The sequence below is a fragment of the Telopea speciosissima genome, chromosome 1, assembly GCF_018873765.1.
Source record: "Telopea speciosissima isolate NSW1024214 ecotype Mountain lineage chromosome 1, Tspe_v1, whole genome shotgun sequence".
NCBI classification, from domain to species: domain Eukaryota; kingdom Viridiplantae; phylum Streptophyta; class Magnoliopsida; order Proteales; family Proteaceae; genus Telopea; species Telopea speciosissima.
In genome coordinates, this window is record NC_057916.1 from 5,509,282 (window position 1) to 5,532,415 (window position 23,134).

General features: G+C 37.6%; 2 long non-coding RNA genes and 1 pseudogene across 2 annotated transcripts; 1 reads left to right on the plus strand and 2 right to left on the minus strand.

Moving 5' to 3' along the window:
* LOC122665082 overlaps positions 1-23,134 on the minus strand; it is a 53,526-nt pseudogene that overhangs the window by 10,138 nt on the left and 20,254 nt on the right.
* Positions 4,862-21,816, minus strand: LOC122665104. Its single transcript, XR_006333433.1, has 3 exons — positions 21,806-21,816; positions 6,999-7,002; positions 4,862-5,015 (listed from the first exon to the last, which is right to left on the minus strand). It is a non-coding gene; the product is annotated as an uncharacterized LOC122665104 (long non-coding RNA).
* Positions 5,077-10,508, plus strand: LOC122665100. Its single transcript, XR_006333432.1, has 3 exons — positions 5,077-5,087; positions 7,034-7,035; positions 10,286-10,508. It is a non-coding gene; the product is annotated as an uncharacterized LOC122665100 (long non-coding RNA).

Here is a 23,134-nt window from a genome sequence, read left to right on the forward strand (position 1 = left end):
AAACCCTCCATCTCCCAACTAGGAGATATACGCTTCGATAAATAGGATGGCATCCCTACTATCCGAAACTACCACCAAGTTGTTGTAGCCCGGATCTAGAGCCAGCAATAGGGCACTACGAATAGCCATGATCTCTCCATGAATCACCGAACTAAGCATAATGGGGATGGAGCGCGCCCTTAAGACAACGCCTGTATGGTCCCTAAAGATAGAGTTTCGGGTGCACAACACAAATTCCAGGAAGGAGCGGTGGAATTTGCCTTTTTGGGGGAAATAGAAAAATAAGTTCAAAAGTAGAGGAGGAATAAGTATAGGGTGAGCGTAGGGACATGATGATAGTAATTATTGCCTCTTACATTATTATTGTTTAGCATTTCAGGTTTTACGTTTTACGCGTCTTAAATTAAGTACGGTACAGTAGATATGCAAACAAGTCAAGTCAAGTCAAGTCCAGATGGGGTTTTCGGGTGTGAAACATAAATTCCACCACCAAACAACGAATTTTCCATCCAACTTCATTCATTGTTGGTATGGATGCAATGCAAGGGGGCTTCCTTACTTATTTATACCGGCCTCCATTTGTTTCAGTATCAGCATTACGAGGAGGAGGTAAGAGTTTGGAGTTGGAAGATTTATAATACTCGATCGATCTTTCTGAAGTTTTTCATCGATCTCTTTTCCGTGTTAAAAACAAAAAAATAAAGAATAAAAAAAATGAAGTGCTTGTGTTTGGTGAAGTGTTTATTATGGGTTCCGTTAGTTTTATTAGTACTATTTGAACTTCACTGGTGTTGTTTGGGGTGCTTGGAAGAGGAGAAGAATGCTCTCTTGGAATTCAAGGCTTCTTGCATTTGGGACATTTTTTCTATTGATGAGGAGTACTTACCATCATGGCAGCAGGGCGTTGATGGTGAGAGAGGGAGTGATTGTTGTTGTTGGGAGAGAGTAAAGTGTAATACTACTACTGGTCGAGTCATCCAACTCTCCCTTGCTGATATAGCTGGAGAACTTGAACAATTTGGTGCACATCTAGGGGAGAGTAGTTGCTATATAAATATCACCTTATTTTCTGCCTTCAAAGAACTGCAACACCTCAACTTATCTTATAATGCAATTAATGGTTGGATCAGTAAGAAAGGTATATTTATCTATCACTCTTTATGCTTCCATAATTTGAGTACTTCTTCATTTTATTTTACTTCAATAATCTCATATGCAGGTAATGAAAGATTGGGTGGGTTGAGAAAGCTAGAGGTCTTAGACGTATCAAATAATAACTTCAACAATGGTATCCTTCCATCCTTGGGTGAACTCCAGTCCCTTCAGATTTTGTCTCTTCGACGAAATGGCATTCAAGGATCAATTAATGATTTGGAAGGTACATATCCTTATAAGTTATACATTAATACTGCATGCTCACACTTGGAATATATATAATTCTTGCTGCTTTATTATCCCCAACCCGGCCTCTTAAATTTCCTCCCTCTGTCTTTATAGTTTATATCAAACCATTCCTGATGTATTATTATGGTGTGCAGAATATATATCTACTCTGCATAACTTGAAATCATTGGATTTGAGTAGTAATTATCTTGAGGCCTCTTCGCAAACAAAACAAGGTAAGAGTCGTTGTGTTGGGGGTATGATGTCTTGTATTTCGTCGCTTGATTTGTGATTGTTGTTTGTGATTTTTATTTTTTTCTGCATCGTGCTAAGATTTGTACTGTAGCTAATGTTTGCTTTTCAGTTCTTCTTTATTTGGCCATAAATTAATTTGGTAAGATAATCTTCAAGCAAAGAAAATCTGATGGACAATCCAGTCTTTTGTCTTCACATACAACCACATATGGGTTTGGACCCAAGGCTGCAAAATGATTTTTTTGTCCCCTTAAAAACACATTACTTAAAAAATAAATTTTAATACCTTCTTAAAGACAGAAAAATTACTTTGCTACTTAATCTATTGACTCATTTACCCACATATATATATATATATATATATATATATATATGCTTTTGTACGTGTAGGCTCCACAAGTATGGTTGAATTGGCAAAGCTGGAGGCTTTATACCTAAATGGAAACAATTTGAACAACAGTATACTTTCATTTTTGGGTGCCCTGACATCCCTTAGGACCCTGTCCCTCGGTGACAACAATTTGGAAGGATTGCTTCATATGGAAGGTATATATATGTTGTCTAGATGGTAATTCATTCATAATTTGCTCATGAAATAATAAAAGAATACTACTACTTACATTTAATTATGTAGCTGAAGGATACTTGTAAGTTGAGACTCTTCTCCTCACCTTTATTGGCCTGCTTAATAATTTGAGGATTCTCATGTTTTCCTTTCTTGGTGCATGCAGAATTAACCAATCTCCATAATTTGCAATCGTTGGATTTGAGTCACAATTACTTAAATTGGTCGTCCCAAGCAATCCAAGGTAAAAAAAAAATGATCCATGATGAGTAGTTATGTTGATGATTACATCACCCAATATGATGATGATTAATCTTGTGTTTTCCTTTCTTGTTGTTGGTGCAGAATTAGCTACTCTTCGTGACTTGCAGTCATTGGATTTGAGTTCCAATAACTTCAATTGCTCCTCCCAAGCAATCCAAGGTAACAATAAGCGAAATTCAGTTCTAATCATAAGGTGTAAAATGGCATTTAATTAGAAGTTGATATATATAATGAGATTGGATCATCTTCATGTACCAACAGGTGAACGTACATCTCAGAGCCAATCACATTTTAATTTTGTTTTCATAAAAACCCCTCCTCCCCTTGTAAATGCCAAAAATAGGACAAGTGGTTGGCTCTCACATGTACGTTCACCTATTGGTACGTGCAGAGGAACCTCATATATAATTATCTAAATACCCGGCCCCAAAGATTGTCCTACCCAAACTAGCGGGGCTGATCTAACCCAGGTAGTTAGGGCTGAAATTTTTGACATATTGATAGTAATAGTAGTAGTAGAAGAACATCAACATATAGCAGAGAACAAAACCATGGTAGCTAGCTAGCTAGCTAGAGATTACTAACTTCATTTACTTTTGCAGCTTTGTGTGGAATGAAGAGGCTTCAAGAGTTGAATCTCAGTGGGAATAATTTTGAAGGGAACCTTCCTCTCTGTCTCGAAAATCTGAAATCCCTCAGAATTTTAGATTTGTCCCATAACCAATTCAAAGGAAACATTCCATCTTCTCTCATAACCAGCCTCTCATCATCCCTTTCACACATTTTTCTGGGATACAATGACTTTGAGGGAACATTTACATTCAAAACCTTTGCTAATAATTCCAAACTTGAGGTAATTGACCTTAGAAGTGGTGGAAACATATTAGAGTTAGAAACTGAACATCCTCCTTGGGCTCCTCTGTTCCAATTGAAGGAACTGCTACTCTCAAATTCCAATCTTAACAAAAACCAAACTAATTCTTTTCCCAGTTTTCTGTCTAGCCAGTACAACTTAAGAGAAGTTGATCTTTCCCATTGCAACTTAACTAGTATGTTCCCAACTTGGTTACTGGAGAACAATACAATGTTGAGATTTCTAAACCTCAGAGAGAACTCACTGAGAGGCCATTTTCTCTTACCATCCAAGGTACACAATGCTGCAATTGGCATAGAAATTTCGAATAATTTCTTCGATGGATTGGTTCAAGAGAACATTGGTAACATTTTCCCCAACATTAGGTATTTGAATTTATCAAATAATAATTTTGAGGGTGGCATCCCTTCATCAATTGGTTATATGAGCCATTTAACTTATTTAGATTTGTCCAATAATAATTTTATAGGTGAAATTCCAAAGCAGATATCCATAGGTTGCACCGAATTGTTCTTCTTAGGATGTTCAAATAATAGGTTTCAAGGCCAAGTTTTTCCTCCACATTTTAATTTTACTCAGTTAAGTATTTTACATTTGGATAACAACTCATTTTCAGGAAATATCTTGAGTGGATTATCCAAATGCAATGGCTTATCTATATTAGATATTAATAATAACCAGTTAACAGGTAGAATCCCTAGTTGGTTAGGTAATCTTACATCTTTGAGTGTAGTTAACATGAGGGGTAATCTTTTACAAGGAAACATTCCAGTTCGGGAATTTCAAATGCTTGAAGAATTGGCATTTCTAGACCTTTCTCAAAACCAACTTTCAGGGTCCATGGTATCATTATTGAATTTAACAAATTTAGAGCATCTACATCTGCAAGGAAATCGATTCGTCGTAGGATCGCCATCATCAGCTGCTCTCGTCGTCGAAAACTCAAATTTGGTGACCTTGGACATTAGAAAGAATGAATTATGTGGTGGTATTCCTGATTGGATAGGTGCCCTGTCTGGTCTGAGGGTTCTTCTGTTGCAAAGAAATCAGTTAAGTGGTACAATTCCAAATCATTTGTGCCAATTGGAAATGATACGCTTAATGGATCTTTCCCATAATAGCTTGTCTGGATCAATACCCAGATGTTTCAATAACATTTCATTTGGGAGGAGGACAGACTTGAAATCTATATCTGAAACTGATCTTAACAGATGGATTTTGCCTTCAGACCCTTCTGGTATGGGTTATATTGTATACGGGGCACCAGAAGAAATAGAATTCATGACAAAAGGTCTTTCTAGTTTATACAAAGGTGGTATCCTTAATTTTATGTCTGGGATAGATTTATCATGTAATAATCTCACAAGTGATATCCCACATGAATTAGGAGATTTAATTGGAATCCATGCATTAAACTTGTCACACAACCATCTCACAGGATCCATTCCAAAAACCTTCTCCAACCTGAAGCAAATAGAAAGCCTTGACCTATCCTACAACAGATTGACTGGGGGAATCCCTTCAGAATTGACTACTACACTCAACTTCTTGGCGGTCTTCACCGTGGCACACAACAACTTATCTGGTAAGACGCCAGAGATGAAGGGACAATTTGCAACGTTCGGCAACACCAGTTATGAGGGAAATCCCTACCTTTGTGGTCTTCCTTTACCACTAATGTCCTCTGCTTTCTGCTCTTCTGCATCATCAACCAACACACCTGCAGCAAAAAGAGCTTCAAATAATGTGGAGAACAAAGAGCATGACATTGACACCATTGTATTCGCAATTAGTTTTATGGCTTCGTATGTGGTGTGTTTCTTGGGAATTGCAACTGTTCTCTACATCAACCCTTATTGGCGAAGAATGTGGTTTGATTTCATCGGAGCATGCTTATACTCCTTTCATGATTTTCTCTCTGATATGTACTATAACCTATACTTCTATGTTGTACGTAGATATCTACGTTAATTTGTTTCTTTGGAAAATCTTAATTACTTAATAAGTGAATTAATGTTGTAAAATAGGCTCTCTATATATGAGTCATGTTGAGGACATTCCATTTAAATATAAAATAATGGATTCAATACTTGCTCATTTTATAAATTTGCTTCTTTTTTTTTTTTTTTTTTTTTGAATTTTAAATAATTGGTTATTTTTCATGTTTCTGAGTTGTGAGCCTTCTAGCATAGAAAAACTTGGGAAATTATATTGTGAAAGTTTTCATAGTTATCTTTTTTAATTTTAAATTTTTTTTTCTTTCTTTTCATGTATCTTAAATTTGAAATTCTGAAATTCTGAAATTCTGTGAGTGTTGATTATCAAAATGGAGGCCAAACAGAAAAGACCATCTGAGTCAAGCTGAAGAAATCAAAACTGACTGAGCTGAAACTAATTGGTATCTAATTAGTATAGGCGAGATCAATCTCGTATCCCCGATACTGATTCCTCAAAGCCTGGTCTGAGTTCGACCTTAGACCTACATCAGTAATTATCAGGTCTCCATAAGTGACAATTGTAAATCTGGTGAGGCCCAAATTTTGCAAACAAGTAGGCCGTAGCCTCTCCAGCTCAAGTATCAAATTTCATACCAAATGAAGTTCTCCACTACATCTCATGGTAAACAAACGCAGTAGGGGATTAAAAGGGGAAAATTTATTGCATTACAATATGAAAATTTATTTTTGTACCCCCAAAAAAAATAAAATGTAAAAGTCTTTACTGCATTGTACAGTTATTTTTTGAATAACTGTTCAACCTTTTATAGATATTGACTATTGATGTCATTTTGGCTACGTTCTTTCAATTCTTATCCTTCTCACTTGTGACCAAACATATTTAGTTGCCTATAACATAAATCTCCATTGCAAATTAGAGATGAAATCACAGTAGCTTAGCCATGTCCAACCATTTGGTCGGATAAGGACTAAAGACTAAGGACCGGACGTAATTAGGTCTTAAAAAATTATAGAAAAGTCAATTAATGTGCCAGTCAACACACGGCAAGTGCTGTATTTGCTTCTTACCCCCCTCCCCCCACCCCCCACAAGAAAATGCTGTTTTTGCTGTGTGACTGGATATTCCACTTAATTTTGTCTTTCTAAAGCAAGAATCCCACATGGAATAGGCAGAGGAGACCAGATCTTTGTCCCAAAAGGATTCTGTTCAGCATCCAGCCCGGCCTAGTTCCCAAGTGCCTCTAATGATGGTGGTGGTTGGGGGGCAGCAATGACCACCCTAACCCTGTCTAAACACTCTGCCTGGGTGGGGTCCACCCCCCTTTATTAGAGGTACTAGGGGAACTGACAGGGTAGGGAATTGGAGGGGATAATTTTCCATCGGAGACCTACAATAGATGTAGCATTGATTGACTTGACCAACCAGCGGGACCCGCTCATATGCCTACTACCCATTTATACCCTCATCAATTGAATGGAAAATCATGGTTATCCTCCATTTTGATTATTTATTGGCATGAAAAATGGGATTCATCTTTCTCTTTTTATGGCCTTGACAATTGATAGAGCGCTTTTTGCAGAGGTTTGGAAAGTGCAGGTCCAAAAAATTATGCTGCACCCAGTTCCACACACTGGTTGCTGTGAACTTGTGATCTCAAGGTTTTGATGGAATAATTTCCTTTGGATGGTTTTCCCTAACAAAGCTTTTTGGCTAAGAAATTGAAAAAATGAAAGTGGTGAATTGCCTCTTTTCTCTTTTCTCCAAAAAGTCATTCACTATTGTCTCCCTCCAATTACATCAAGGTATATTTCTTATCAGTCCAAGCTCAGATTCTGTGAACTTAGACTTTGTCCTAACCATGCTTAAAATAACAAACAATATATTTTCACTCAAATCACATATGCATGCAGGGGTACATCCTTTGGCTATTATGGATGGTAGGCATGTTTCATGTCATACTATGCAGAAACCCAGGAAAAAAAAGTCCCTTTGGCCACATCTACATCTGCTTATCTGCTCCACAAAGTAAACTAGAAATAAAACTGATATGGCAATATACAGTATTGCCAGCTGATCATGATGATCTCCAACAGGTTCACAATAGTCTTAGTATATAGTCTCAACTAGTAGAACTTAGTGTCTCTCACATATATATATACTGGGGGGTCTGTATATGTGTCACTGCTTTTGTGTTTGTGTTGATGGGCTTAATTAGCTTCCAGATGTGATTTGTGATCTCAGTTAAGAAACGACTTGAGAACGGTTACTTACAAACCATGTCAAGTTGAATAGGTCTGAAATCTGAGCACTTTGATTGTTCCAATAAGAGCAACCATGGGGACATTTTATTTTGAGTTGTGGCATGGATCATATTGACCTTTTCAAAAGTTTGTCTCAATCCCCTTGATTGATTATTAGCAAGCTCTTAAATAGTTATTGGAATAATTTCTTTTTTGCTTATGAGTTTCAGCTGTGTTTTAGCTTATTTCTAGTAGCACTAACTTAGCTGAAGCAAATGCAGAGCTTAAGCCTGGAGAGCCAGTGTTAGATTGGCCCACTAGAAAGAAAGTGGCTTTAGGCACAGCTCGTGGGTTAGAGTACCTCCATGAACATTGCAATCCCAAGATTATTCATCGTGACGTTAAGGCTGCTAATGTATTACTAGATGAAGATTTTGAAGCCGTGGTTGGGGACTTTGGCCTGGCAAAGTTGGTGGATGTAAGGAAGACTAATGTGACAACTCAAGTTCGTGGGACCATGGGCCACATAGCACCTGAATACTTATCTACTGGAAGGTCATCTGAGAGGACCGATGTTTTTGGTTATGGGATTATGCTTCTAGAACTTGTAACAGGACAGCGTGCAATTGATTTTTCCCGATTGGAAGAAGATGATGTCTTACTGCTTGACTATGTGAGATTACTTGACCTGACAAGCTTCTTCATTATGTTATACGCATTAATAATTTCTTCAGCTAGGATTAGGAGTATGGTCTGAATAGGTATTATATATGTTGGTGTGCATAAGTAGGAATTTGGATGCTGAAGTTTCATTATTTTGACGAGGGAAAACCAGGCAAAACAGCCTTACCATGTGTTTTGCCTGATTTAGAGCTCACAGTTTGCTTCCTCTATCAAGACATGCATGCAGACAAAACATTATAAATCATTTATTCTCTGATTGTTTAGTTTTTGCGTTTACTGCTGGTGAAGGTTAAGAAGCTGGAACGGGAGAAACAGTTAGATGCTATTGTAGACCGCAACCTAAACAGGAACTCTGATAGCCAAGAGGTGGAGATGATGATTCAAGTTGCCTTACTTTGTACTCAAGCATCACCTGAGGATCGGCCAACAATGTCAGAGGTGGTAAGGATGCTGGAAGGGGAAGGTTTAACTGAGAGGTGGGAAGAGTGGCTGCACGTTGAAGTTACTCGTAGACAAGAGAACGGGAGGTTACAGAGGATATATGACTGGGGAGAAGACTCGATACACAACCAGGATGCAATTGAATTATCTGGCGGAAGATGAGGGAGTGGATCAATCTTCATTTTTCAGGGAAAACAATTGCCATTGCGACAGTTGGGGGTGGTGGTGGTCGTCTGCACCCCACACGAATGGTGATGCAGGAACGGTATCATCCACATGACACACACGATCAGAGCAAGATAGAGAAAATAGTACTGTGGTGATAGCTCCAGGTTAGAGTGCTCTAACTTTTCAAGGTCGATACCACATTCAATTGATCAGAGCCTGCCACTGCAAGAACTTCAATTGATATGGCTCCTCACAAAATGTTTGATTTGTGTAGCTTCATGAATAATTCTTAAGAAACTTGATTCCAAGGAGATACCTACATAAGTTTTTTTGGTCGATCACAAGTCATTTGTACAATTGAGATCTTGAGTTGTTGGATAACATACTATTTACTTTACTCTCCCCCCCCCCCCCCCAACTATAAAAAGATGACATAATTTGTGAACTAAATTGATACAAACCAATTGGAATTCATATGGGATGATTTGCAAGATATTTTAATAAGTCATCGAACCAGCAGGATTTCGATGTCTTCTAATGCAATGACATTCTTGGAGTTTTCATGCGAATAATAATTCACGAAATCCATTTGCATTCTGAATTCGATATAAGGAAGAGTTTAAAAGCATGGATAATAACTTTTAAAACAGTCATAAGCCAATTGAGCCTGAAGCTTCACCAGCAAAAGAAAAAAAAAAGAGCTGAAGAAGTGTTGAATATTGTGACATCCGAGTCTACTACTACAACAGTGTGTTTTTGGGTTAAAAAAATAGAGGGCAAATTTCACCGACACACCCTGTAATTATTTGAAATGGCAAGTACATCCTAAATTTTGTCAAAATGGCAACTTTCCTCTTCACGTTAAGCAAAGTTACCCCTATAAATAAAATGACAATTTTACCTTCTTAATAATTTAAATAAAAATTACTGAGATTCCATCATCTTCTCAAATCGAACTTCCTCATCACCACCGTTGTCTCTCCGACGGCCACTGATTTCACACAAAAGCCCATAAACAGGAAAGTACGACACGGTGAGCAGTAGCACCGCCGGCGACGCTCTCTGTGATCGGAGAGAATAAATTCTGGTCACAATAAACTCTCATTTCATTTCTTCCCCTCTTCTCAACCGCCATAGCAAATCAACGAGCTTGCGCACATTGAACTGCTCCTGAAGCATTCTCGACCGCTCATCACACATGCTCGCAATGGCCTCTTTCCTCCTCTCAGTCACCAGAGAGCTCATGTACCAGAGTAAAGAAGTGAAGTAGAATCGATCCTTTCTCTCTCTGTATCTCTGTTATTCTGTCTTTGTTCAGATTTCAGTTCCCCTCCCTCAGCTTCAGATTTTCATTTCCAGAGCTTCATGTGATTCTGATCTTTGTTCTGAATTCTAAGGACATGGTTATTCGAATTTGAGGCAGATTTTGAGCCCTTTTTGAAATTGTAAAAGATGGGGTTTTTTTTGGAAAGTCTGTGAGTTGAGTGACAGAAAGGACGAACGAAATGTCTTTCAAGAACAAGTTAGCAGAGCCGCCTTCTAAGAGCGTAGTGTCTAGGAGATGGACCTTATTGTTTTGTGTCGGCAGCTTTTTTGTTGGAATGCTCTTCACTAGCAGGTATTTCGCCATTTGAGGTTTCTTCTTCTTGAGTTCCCACCTGTTTTATATCTTTAATGGGGGGGGGGGGGTTCCTAGGGTTTGCTTGTGGTTTTGATTGGTTGGCTTAATTATGCATCCTTTAAACTGAGTTCCGATTACCAAACTTATTGTTCCTCTGAACTACTTAGTCCGGCGAGGAAAAATTCTGGGTCTTTTGTTTAAAATCTCTTTGGTATTGTTTCATATGGGTTTAGATTTTTCGTGAGTAATTATAAAGTAATTGTCTACTATATAAATTTTGATTTTCAATAATCTTGATGTGGTGATGCAGTTTTGAGTACTTTGAATTGGGTTATTGTTTCATATTCCTTCTGGGTTTCCTATTTCTCTTATTTCCTTCTTTCTTCTTCCTGTTCTATTGCAATTCTGTCCAGTCGGCCGTAAAGGTAGGGATAGATCTGAATTGGGATTCCTAGTCTGACCCAACCCCATAAAGCTCTTCTTCTACAATGAATAGGGAATCTACATGTGGCTGTCAGCATGTGCTTCAATTTGAATATTGTAGATACAGATCAAGGTTAATCCAATTGTTCGACATCCCTTTTCTGCATTTCCATCTGTTCGTTACCGCATTTTTTTTTTTTAATTTTTAAGGGGCCGCTGGTTATCCACCGTATCCGCCGCCGCTGCAAGGAGCGTATCTACCGCCAACGGGATATCCTCAGCCGGTGGCAAGGTATGGGTATCCACCCCAAGGGGCGTACCCATACCCTCCACCTCCACTAGGTTATCGGTCATGGTTTTGGACTTGGGACGACGACGCTGCTCTTGTTTCTTATGCCACCCGGTGAAAACGATGACTAGAGAGAATGAGATTTAGGGTTTTACCCTTAAGGGTATAATAGGAAGTTCACCCTATGGTAAGGGTAATTTCACCATTATAAAAGAGTTAACACCCACTTAGCTGTGTAGACCTAATGGAGTGGACTAAGTTGAAATAAAAATATAAAATAAGGGTAGTCTGTGCCATTTTGACAAAATTTAGGGTGTATTTGCCTTATTGAATAAATATAGGGGGTGTCTGTGAAATTTGCCCAAAAAAAAAAAAAGGGAAGTGGGGGGTGCGGCTGTAACGGTAATCGGATAGGTAACCCACCTAGTTTTGCCACGTAGATGTGATATGTGGTGATCCCAATCATTTGATATCTAATGAGTAGTATGGATTGGTCACAAATCAAATATTGGATTCAAATCCAATCATATATCCTCCCATGTATTGACATTTCCCCTATATTTTAGCTGCTCATTCGTTCAAATTATGTTTTTAATTCTCATTGGATTTTCAAAGCATGCCGACGTAATACATCCCGGTCCAACTTGGCATGTGGCAAATGTTAATGCTATCTAGAAAGGCTTTCCTAGGTAGACCATCAACAAAAAACTTCCCTTATTAAATTAATTATGGCATCTAAAATTGTGAAAAACTTTGTTTTGATTAATAACATTTTAAACATAAAAAACAAACATACTCTTTGATCATTTTTCATGTTGGGAATAATCAAACATTGGTTAATTTTTGAACCTTAGTTGACTTCATATGAAAGCCTCTCTACAAAAAACAAAGATAAGACTACCACGTACATTATGACCCTCACTAGACCCTACAGTGGTGGTGAAGAGAGCCTCGGGCACCAGGTACACTTTTTTTAAGATTACTTCATTTACCAGTTCGACCTATGCACCTAATAATTCAAGACTTTGACATGATCTCATAGTCATCGAGGGACACATACATGGATCTTTATCCTCTCAATTACACTACTATCCTATCCCTACCTGAACACACTACCCGAGGTGGGATCCACCTCCTTCTATTAGATGTACTTAACAGTCAGCTACGGACAGTGTAATTGAGAGGATAAAAATTCCACATGCAAGTGCTACATATATTCCCACGTCCACTAACTTTTGGGTAATCCAGTGGACAATTATTGATTTCTATTTCAACTGCATGCATGATTAGCTATACAGTTGCATCAGCCAAGCATCACATACATGAGAAATTCGTTCCTTCCCTCCATAATGCTTTTAAAAAAAAAATTAAATAAAAACCCAGAATTTTCCCGTGCTCCTTTACTCTCTACATGAATGTTTAACAGAAGATTATGCAACACGGAATGAAATTGAAATTTGAATGTCGTTTCAGATTGGAGGGTTGGACCAAAAACAACTCAAAATTCTAACTAAGCTTCAATGGTGTCTAGTCGTTAACCCACACATGTGAGTGAGTGGTCGAAGAAGTTGCAGAGGGTGTAGGGAAATTCTACGTACGCTTCAAGTTCCAAATCTTCTTTAATTGAAATTTGTATCCAAATCTTTCTCCTCTCACTTCATTAAAACCGGATTAATTAATTTAGAAACAAATTAGGAAAAGGAAATCCCAGTCAAATTTGAAATAAAAACGAGCTCACAAATTCACAATAATACTAAATCCCATCAAGTTTTGACTTTTTTAAAGAGATAGAAGAGGAGAGCAAGTTGGTCTCTTTCTAAACGTTGCACCCGTGAGCTTCAGACTAATAGATTTGTCTGCCATGAGAGCTATAACTATTGGTAACATAGGATTTATGCGTCATGGTTTACAAGGAGAAGAAGTTTAGTTAGTTGAGTGAATTAATCGAGAGAGAGAGAGAGAGAGATGTCGATCGAAGCTCTAGCCATGGCGGGTGTTGATTACATGAAAAGCGGTATCGAGTTGGAACCCAGAGAGATGGATCAGACACCGCCACCATATCTACTGGTACATGATGGAAGTAATGAAGAAGAAGAAGAAGAAGAATGTGATAGTTATAGAAACGGTGATGGGGCAGATAATGATGATGATGATGATGATGATGATGATAAGGTCAAAGATGATGGAGAGATGAAGGCATGCTTGCGATCATGGGCTAAAGACGTTGCCTCCTCTATAGCATCATCAATTACATTGATGTCTAAAGTTCTAAAATAGATTCATGCATTCATGCTGGCTTTTTTCCTCGGAGCGCCCTTTTTTAGCGAATCCTTCCTTGGCCTCAATTCAATTCTGCTCCTGAGTTGTTGTTCTACTTAAATTATTCCTGATTTGTAGAATTCTCACGCATAGTTTGGAAAACCAGGTTTTGATTGGGCCAAGACGTCCGAGTCGAGTCAGGGGGAAAAAATTATCAGACTGGATCATAATTCGTCCAAGTCAAATAAGACTCAGTATTTTTATCCGAGTCATGACAGATTTGGAGAGTTTTTTGTTTTTTTTTTAATCATAAATCTATCTGATTCACTTATAGAATCTGAGTTGCGTAATATAGTAAAATCTGTACTCTAATCAACTCCTCGTCTCCCTTCTCTTATTCAATAATATAAACTCAATATGCATTGATATGTGATTCCTTGATTTTTTTTTTCTTCTTATGGTTTTCCCATATTTTTTTTGTATTTTTTTTTGTATTTTTACTAATTTATATATATTTATTGCATTAAAAATTAAAAAAAAAAGTGACTTGCCTTGATCAGGTTTGACAAGGCCGATTCTCCAGGTTTTTTTTTAAAGACGAGTCGAGTCACAAAACATGGTTTTCCAACTATGTTCTCAAAAACATAATGAATCAATATTGCTACCAGAACAATATTTAGGTGTGGACACTGTTGGGTAGCTTCGATTGGATAGCTTCTCAGAGGTCCGGCGTAACCTACGACCGTCTCTCTCTCTCTCTCTCTCTCTCTCTCTCTCTTATGTGCAATGGTTGAATCTTTGATAGAGAATCAGAGGAGGTATATGGCAGAATGCACAATAATGTCTAAATGATTGATAGGACGCATGTCAATACAAAGATGGGTATTTGATTGAATTGAATTACGAACTTTGATATGTACATGGTCAATCTATATCATATTCTCTTTATTCAAGTGTTGGAAAATGGACACATCATCTTTCTATGTGGTATGTGGCAGACTATATGTCTTGTGACGACTGGAACAATAATCTATCTTTGTGAGAATAATAATTTATTACAATTGTCTAATAATGGTTTTCTTAAAATCCTCTCGAGTGCACCGATCTGATATGGCTGTTAAGTTTGTTATGGCCTTGTGAGCTCAACATGTGGATGTGGTTTTCTTTTTCAATATCAATAATAGGGCTTATTATGCATTCACATCGATTTTTATTTTCAGTAACCTTCTACAATTTTTCTATTCTTTGAAATATCGTAATAAATAAGTATTTGGGAGATAGAGGTTAGCGTTCTCTTTCCCTTGTACAAGGACCACCTGAAAATTTCAGGGCCTATGTTGGGCTTTTCCAGCCCACACGGTAGGCCTAACTAAGGCATATATTTCAGAGTTCAACAATTATATGATAAACCGGATTAATTAATTTAGAAACAAATTAGGAAAAGGAAATCCTAGTCAAATTAGAAATAAAAACGAGTTTACAATACTAACTCCCATCAACTTTTAACTTTTTGAAGAGAAGAGAAGAGAAGAGAAGAGAAGAGTAACTTGGACTCTTTTTAAAGAGCTATAAGTATGGGTAACATAAGCTGTATCCGTCATTGTTTTTAAGGAGAAGAGGTTTGATGAGAGAGAGAGAGAGAGAGAGAGAGAGAGAGATTGACATGTCGATCGAAGCTCTAGCTATGGCGGGTGCTGATTACTTGAAATGCGGAATTGAGTTGGAACAAGAGATGGATCAAACATCACCACTACCATATCTACTGGTACATGATGGAAGTATTGAAGAAGAAGAAGAAGAAGAAGAAGAATGTGATAGTTATAAAAATCGGGTTAGTGCAGATGTGGATAAAGTCAAAGATGATGGAGAGATGAAGGCATGGTTGCTATCATGGGTTAAAGATGTCACCTCCTCTATGGCAGCAATTACAATATTGATGAAGGCATGGTTGCCACTCATTCTTTCAAAAAGGATGTGGGGTGCATTGTTGGTTTAGTTATACTTCAAATTAAGGATATGCATAGAGGTAGATGTGTCAATTCCAGGCCTAGCCCAACAGGCCCCGTCAAGTTTGTCCGGTTACAGCCTGACTCGGGCGGTCCTAGTAGCCCATTGAGTGTCCGATCGAACTGACCGATTCCAAGCCCGACCTAGCCCACCCGATTACAACCCGACCTATCCCGACCCATTTAAAATTTCTTGAAATTTCCGTTTTACACTAAGATACATTTTCTAATGGAATCTGACAAAAGGGGAGAAGCATTTATGATATATCACCCCTTCGCATGAACTACTATACGTGAGGGAGTGCAATTTCAATTTTGAGTTGACATCGTACCAAACTTTTTCCCCTGATTTATATCAAAATATATCCATGAAAATATATACGGGCTGATGTTCTCTGTGCCGCAGCGCAGCCTACGCCCAGACACATGGGCTAGGTTTTCCTGCCACGCAGGGTGGTGGGGTGGTCATTTTCGCCTAGGGGTGTCAATCGGTCGGGCTCTGTCGGTCTTGATCGGGCCTAGCGGGGCCTCACCAATTTTATAGGTTGCACCGTGTCCGATCGCTTAGGCATTTGGGCTTGCCTTGGGCGGACATGGTACGGTTTCATTTTGGTCGGTCGGTGTTCGGTCTTTAATCAGGACAGCCTTATTCGGACTAAACGGGCCTAAATCGGACTCAAAACGGGCTAATGAGCCATTTAACTCTAAACGGTCTCTAAACGGTGTGGGTTTACTAATTGATATGCAACCAGAATTTTAAGTTCAAACCATCACACCGTTGGGCAGTCACGGTACACCTCAACTCAAAGTCAAATAAAGCGTATCCCAACTAAAATAGTAGCACAAAACCGAATAGAAACACATCTAACAAAGTAAGTAGAGGGGGGAAAAATAGCAACACAACACCGAATAGAAGGCACATCTAACAAAGTAAGTAGAGGAAAAAAAAAATTGCAGCACAACACCAAATAGAAGCACATCTAACAAAGTAAGATCTAAAAACTAAAAACTAAGCCTCATTTCACCTACGTTATTGTATCTAACCAATAAATGTCAAAGACCAACAAAGAAACAAACAAAAACAGGAAATTTGGAGTGAAGGGGAGGGAAAGTTTATAAGTTAAAGGGTTGGGTTGGGTCGGGCTGTAACCAGTCGGTCTAGGTCGGGCCTGGAATCGGCCGGTTCGATCGGACGCCCAACGAGATAGGACCTCACACCAGGACCGCCCAATTATTCAAGGCCCGACACGTTTAGTAATCGGCCCGGGTCGGGTCCGACTTTAACCGAGTGGGCTCGATCGGGGCTGCTGGGTCGGGCCTGGAATTGACACCCCTATAATTTCGCCCATCACTATGTGTCTGGCATAGCCTACGCCCCGACACAGAACATTTGGCCAAAATATATGTACTAAAACTTTATGAGTGGCATTAAATTTATTAATTGTAATAGAAAAAAGAAAGTTTTCAGCCTACATGACATGAGTCACCAGACACAGGAAGAGCATAATTACCACCCTACCCTTCCATGAAATGAAAGCTCTTATCCCTGTTGGATTTCCTCCCTGCTCTTATTGGTCCCTTTGCTGGTCTAGTGGCCCTGCAGTCGAGGATTGAACCCCCTCCTAATATAATATTATTACATGTCGTGCTATTGAAATTTGAAATACAGAGAAAAAAAAAACGCAGTAGGAGATAGAAAGGGGAAAATTTACCGGATTACAATATAAAAATTCAATTACGTATCCAAAAAAATAAAAAATAAAAAGAAAAAATAAAAGCTCTTATTGCATTGCAATTCTCATCCAATGTTTTTTTTTTTTTTGGTAGAAACCGTAGGCCTTTAAGCCTTTATTCTTTGAATAATCATAAATTATTTTGTAGATATTGACTATTTACTTCATTTTTCCTACGTTCTATTCCAATTTTTACACGCTCAATAGTCACTTGTGGCCAAACATATTTAGTTGCCTATACCATAAATATCCGTCGTAAATTAGACATGAAGTAACAGTAGCTTTATTAGTTATGGCTAAAAAATGCTTTAGATATTAAATTTAAACGAAGACTCGGAAGACTCGGTCTTCGTTTACCCACAGTGAAAGTGATGGAGAATGAATCTCTTCTCTATTATCATTGTTGAATTGGAATTTATCATGACACAAGAAGTCAATCACAAAAAATCAAATCACCTGTTCTCTTCCTTTCTTTTTTTTTCCACACTAGTAAAGAAAAACTATAACGTCGTTTTGGAGGGTTTTTTTATTTTTGTGGTTAAAAGGAGCCTTTAATTAGTAGAAATATAGAGATTACATCCTGTAGTATGTCATACCAGAGGCATCATTCCTTATTAAGTTGGAAAGAGCCTCAGGCAGACAAGTAATATTAAAATCTAGAACATAAACACTTCGAACAAACCCTGCTAAATAGTCAGCACACCTATTAATCTCCCTAACATGATGAATAAAGTTACAACTGCAAAAACCATCACGTTATTCATGTATATCAAGCAAGCAAACCATCATGTAATTCACGTAATTCATGTCTTCTTGGAATTTATCACTTTTAGAGTGACTGAACATCTTCTTGTCCAACCATTTGGTCCGGCAAAGATGCAAGGTCTTAAAACATCATCGTAGAAAATTTCATTAACGTTGGAGTCAACACATTTAAAGGACGATCGAAGCCCCACCACATTAAAAAAAAAGGAAAAGGAGATCTGCAATAGAGATGTGCGTTGATTGACTTTATCAATGGGGGTGGGACTCATATGGATATATATTACCCATTTATACCCTGGCCATCCTCCATTTCATTATTTATTGCCATAAAATCAGATGAAATAGAGAGGAATATTTAAAATATGTGATTATTTAAAAAAAAAGTAAACATTGCGTTTTTGTTTTTATAAAATTAAAAAAAAAAAAAAACACGAAACATATTAACATTTTTTCCAATGGCATGTCAATCGGCAAAATCTGCATTATCAAGAAAACCAAAATTTATGTATTTTATATTTTTTTTATAAAATTTTCACCAAAAATTCCAAACATATTGAGATATTTGTTTCAGGGCCAAAATTTCAGTGACAAGTAAACCCCAACCTCCCTATTAATATGTCAAATCCATCCATCTCTAACTTAGGAAGCCAATAACTATTTATTTTGTAATTATTAGGAGAATTATTAATGTAACAAGGGTCTGTTATTTATCCAAACATAACAAGACTTCAACTGCCCTCTTGAAACAACAGTTAGGAACATGATTGAACATAAATTTACAAGGATAATTATGTAAATTCACATACAATATTAGAAATTAAAAAAAAATTAAAGAAAACCAAGAAGTTTTAACTAGAATTTTTAAGAAAGGGTTAAAATGTAATTCAACACAACCCACCTTCCCATGCTCCGAGAACGTTGTTCCCTAGTTAATGAAATATTTTTATCAAAAAAAAAATCTTCCCATGCTCCCCAAAATCTCTCTCATCTCCAACCATGAACCAACACAACCTCTTTCTCTTGTTTCCGGCAGAGCTTCAAGTTACCGGGCAAATTCTGCAAAAAACGCCACAACAGCATTCTAGGTCATTGACTGGCAAATCATCTCTTTCCTTGATACTTGAAACTTAGGGATTGAGTCACTAAGCGAGCAGAAAGAGAGAGACCGGGACTGAAAGAGAGACGGAGAAGCAAAGGAACCAGATGAGGTTTTTTCTGTCACCGTTTCTGTCCACGAGCCATCAATGGTCGTTGGTCGCAGGTAATCTCTACCTATTTTCCCTTCCCTTCTTTGTCACCAGTTCTCGATTTTCCATTTTCCCTCTGTACTTTTTATTTTATTTTATTTTATTTAATCTCAAACTCCCTAAATTTGTTTTTTGTTGTCTTCTGATCTGAATTTTCGCTATGATTTTTCACGCCTATTATGCAAATAGGAGGGCTTATCTTTAGTTAGATGATGGTATGCTATATATTTGAATGGATAATCTCCAAGCTTCTCGGCTGAGAATGTCAAAAAATTGAGAGTTGCTTTAATCCTAAATAAATAAGCGAATTTGCTTTTTTTTTAATTTTTTGTTTAAGCATCTGATGAGAGAGTGTATAGGTTCTCCATATTAATGTAGTTTATTAATGTAGTTCTAATGCTAGTTCAATTCATTGATTCTTGTATCTTTCTGTTCCTAGTGTTTGATCCTTTAAATTGTTTATAGCTGTACAGTAGAGTTGTAGAGTACAAGATTCATTTGAGGAAAAAGGAATTTGACTCATTGTTCTCTGTCTCAAAATGATTATTTTGGCTTTATATTGTTCTATGTCAAAGAGATGTGCCATAGTGAGGCACAACTGAATTTTGAACACCCATTACCCTTATTTTTGGTGTTCATCTTTGGTTAAATGAGTATGTATCCCCAATCATTTTCTGGTTTCTAGGATGATATTAAGCTTTCACCATGCAACTCCTTAAGAAGGCAAGGTTATGGGACTTTGTAATGACAACCCCTATCAAGAATCAAGATATGATTGTTCCACAATTTTCAGGGACCTCACAAATGGCACAAAGAGATGATTTTTCAAAATTTCTTTACTTTTACATGGACTTGGCCTCTATTTGTGGCATTGAAGCCAGGAATTTGATCATCTAAATCAGTTGAAAGATCTATGATGCATGCTCACCTTTATTCATTTCAAATATATCACCAACCTATTGTTTTAGATGAATATGACCTCTTTAGTTCTTGAGTCCTTCCAAACAATAAAGTTAATTTTGTAGAAATTGTTTATCCTATCATCAAAACTACAAGAGAATTTCTGATTTGGTACATATTTTCAACTTTTTGTATCATCTTCCAATATGCTAGTTGAAATCATTGCAGTAAGGCATATTAGAGGAAGGTGGGTGGATGAAATTTCAAGATTCTTTTGGTATTAATCTTCCGAATTTCCTATATATATTCTTCTTTTCTGCAACCTAAGCTGAATCTGAACTTGCCATTTGATGGACCATGTCATAAGTTGCATGGACACCAACAAAAACATAGTAAACCAGCATTATGATGGTACAGATACCAAACCTCACAAAAGCCTGGAAGCCAATAGAACCCATCAAGAACAAGTTTGTTGCTATCGATAAGGATGGCAGCCAGGAATAAGAGGAACTCCCCAAAGTTTGGGAGTCTACTACTGTGGCTAAAGCAATGAAAGCCTCATTGTCCCAAAAATCTAGAATAAAGTTATGGTGTAACCAAACCAACATTTGGTCCTAGGCCCAAAAAGCTAAATTCCCATTGAGGAAGCATAACAGAAAGTCTACCAGTTTCAAGAGGTTTCTTGAGGGTGCTGATGGATATCAAGCTTGACAGGACATCTAGCTAAGAACAAAGCAATACAAACACTTGAAAGGGTGATCAAGCGTGTAGCATTGATGGGTGGACAAGAGAAAACCATGGTGGGATCATGTGAGCCCTTGCAATGTGAGTAGTATAGCGTGCCTGGCCAAGTGTTCCCACCAATAAAACACTAGTCATTCCCTTGAGTACATCTAGAGCTACAAATTACTTTGCCCATTTCATCCCACACTCTGAAATGCAACAGAGTAGGCTGCATTTGCACCTATATTTGTATACTTCTAAATCATACTCGATGACAGGGCCATCAAGCAGTAAATTACTCTGATTATTGACATGAATATGGTGGATTTTTACCACTTGTCATTGACTAATATTTTAGGGAATTTGCTCATCTTAAAGTAATATTGATTATCCATTATAACATGCAAACCATGACTGACCTACACACGCCGCCCATGTGTTCATGTTGCTAAGGTCGAATGATATTGAAAATGGATCATACAAAAAGGGACTATGGTAGGTGGTTTTATATATGTCCTGTACAAGCTGTGCTCCATAATCTAATTTGATTTTGTCATATAAATAACCCTGTATCAAGAAAGTCTCTAGGATCTAAGGGTCGAACATATTGGATAAATTTGCCCCTGATCTTCCTTTAAAAATAGATTTTTTGATAGATTTACCCCTTGTCCATATCGTGTCACTGATACGATATCGGGATATTGTATCGGCAAGGTACAAAACCGGTACGGTATTTTGAACCATGGTATTTTTTCTCACTTTGGCTTCAATTTATATGAGATAAGAATGACACAACCTTGGCTTCATTCAAATGGAAAATCTCAAGACCAATCCCAAGAGATCATCTTAGTTACCTATTTGAATGCAATCATGTTGATTCCTATAAAAGAGAGAGAGAGAGAGAAAAAAAAAAAAAGGGAATAATAAGAGGTAGTTGGGTAGTAAACGACTAAACGTTGGATAAAACAAGGGAGATGGAAAGAAATACCTCAATAGAGGATATCACTCTCTTACCAAGAATGATATCCAACTCAAAAGAGAAAGTCAACTTCTTCTATAAATTGGTTTGAAGAAGCTTTCTCAATACTTCATTCAATGGATCAAAAAATGGAGCCGAGCAACACCCTATGCATTATTGCAAACCAAAATCTCGCCCAGCCTCTTCTTCTGGTCTTAAGAATAAGAAAAAGAAAAGGAGAATGTGCACTTGCATGTGCAACTTGTGTGGTCATCCGTGCCTCCTAAATTGGGTGATCAATGCAATCCAATCCTTATAACTGATGAGGAAAATGAAGGTTACAATGAAAAGTCAATGGAACTTCATGCCGACGAGAAAGTTCTTGAGACTCCTAAGAAGGGACGTGGAGTGAAGAAAGGAACGAAGAAGAAGATGGAAGTCGCACGTACTCCTCCATTGAAGAAACAGGAGGGCGACGCGTTAACTCCTCCAATCTACTAAGAATCGTCTGCGTTTTTTCTTCTTGTTAACTAATAAAATGGAGGACATTCTTATGTTATTATCTTAGTTTTTCGGCATGAAAGTGCTCTATGAGTACATGACCAATGGTAGCCTTGATTCCGTTATCTTTGGTTGGTACTCTTTAATCTATGTTAGATGTAATGGTCAACGAGCTGATTGAGTTGGAGAAGACGATCAATGACCTTAGATATTGTACGCCATTATTGTACGCCATTAATGCCATTAATGGTTAAGGGTCTTCCCACTAAGACCTAACCCACAAACCATTACTGTATACTGCTACTGATAACAGTAAAGTCGAGTCTAAAGATACTCAGAAAAGAGAAGGAAGAAAGTGGGTATAGGGTGGGCTTAGAATTTAGAAGAGAAGAAAGACGAAAAAAATGCTGTCAATGAATATTACAAGATAGGGAGGGCTAAGGTCAGTTTTAAGCATTAGGAATCATAGCTATAGATACCTCATACCTGAGGAACCTTAATTTTAACTTACCCATATAAGTTCAGTTACTCATGTTTCGGCGATTTTCACTCTTGAAGTATCATTATTCTTATCTCTAGCATTTCTTTCCTACAATTTAGTGGTTCCAATGCATACAGTTGGCTTCATCAGACCATGATTCTACCTATTAAATATAACATCAGACTATGGTGAATGTTCAATCCAAATTGCAGACACACATGAGGGGAACCTCTTAAAAAATAGAGGAATAGGTCTCCAAGATCATAAAATAGAGAGGAAAATCTACTTGATAAGCTTATTGTGCCTTAAAAAGTTAGGGGCACTTCAAGATCTCATTACTAATAAGGAGGAATCATATATGCCAATGAGACCTTCAAAGACAGAAATCTCAGCCA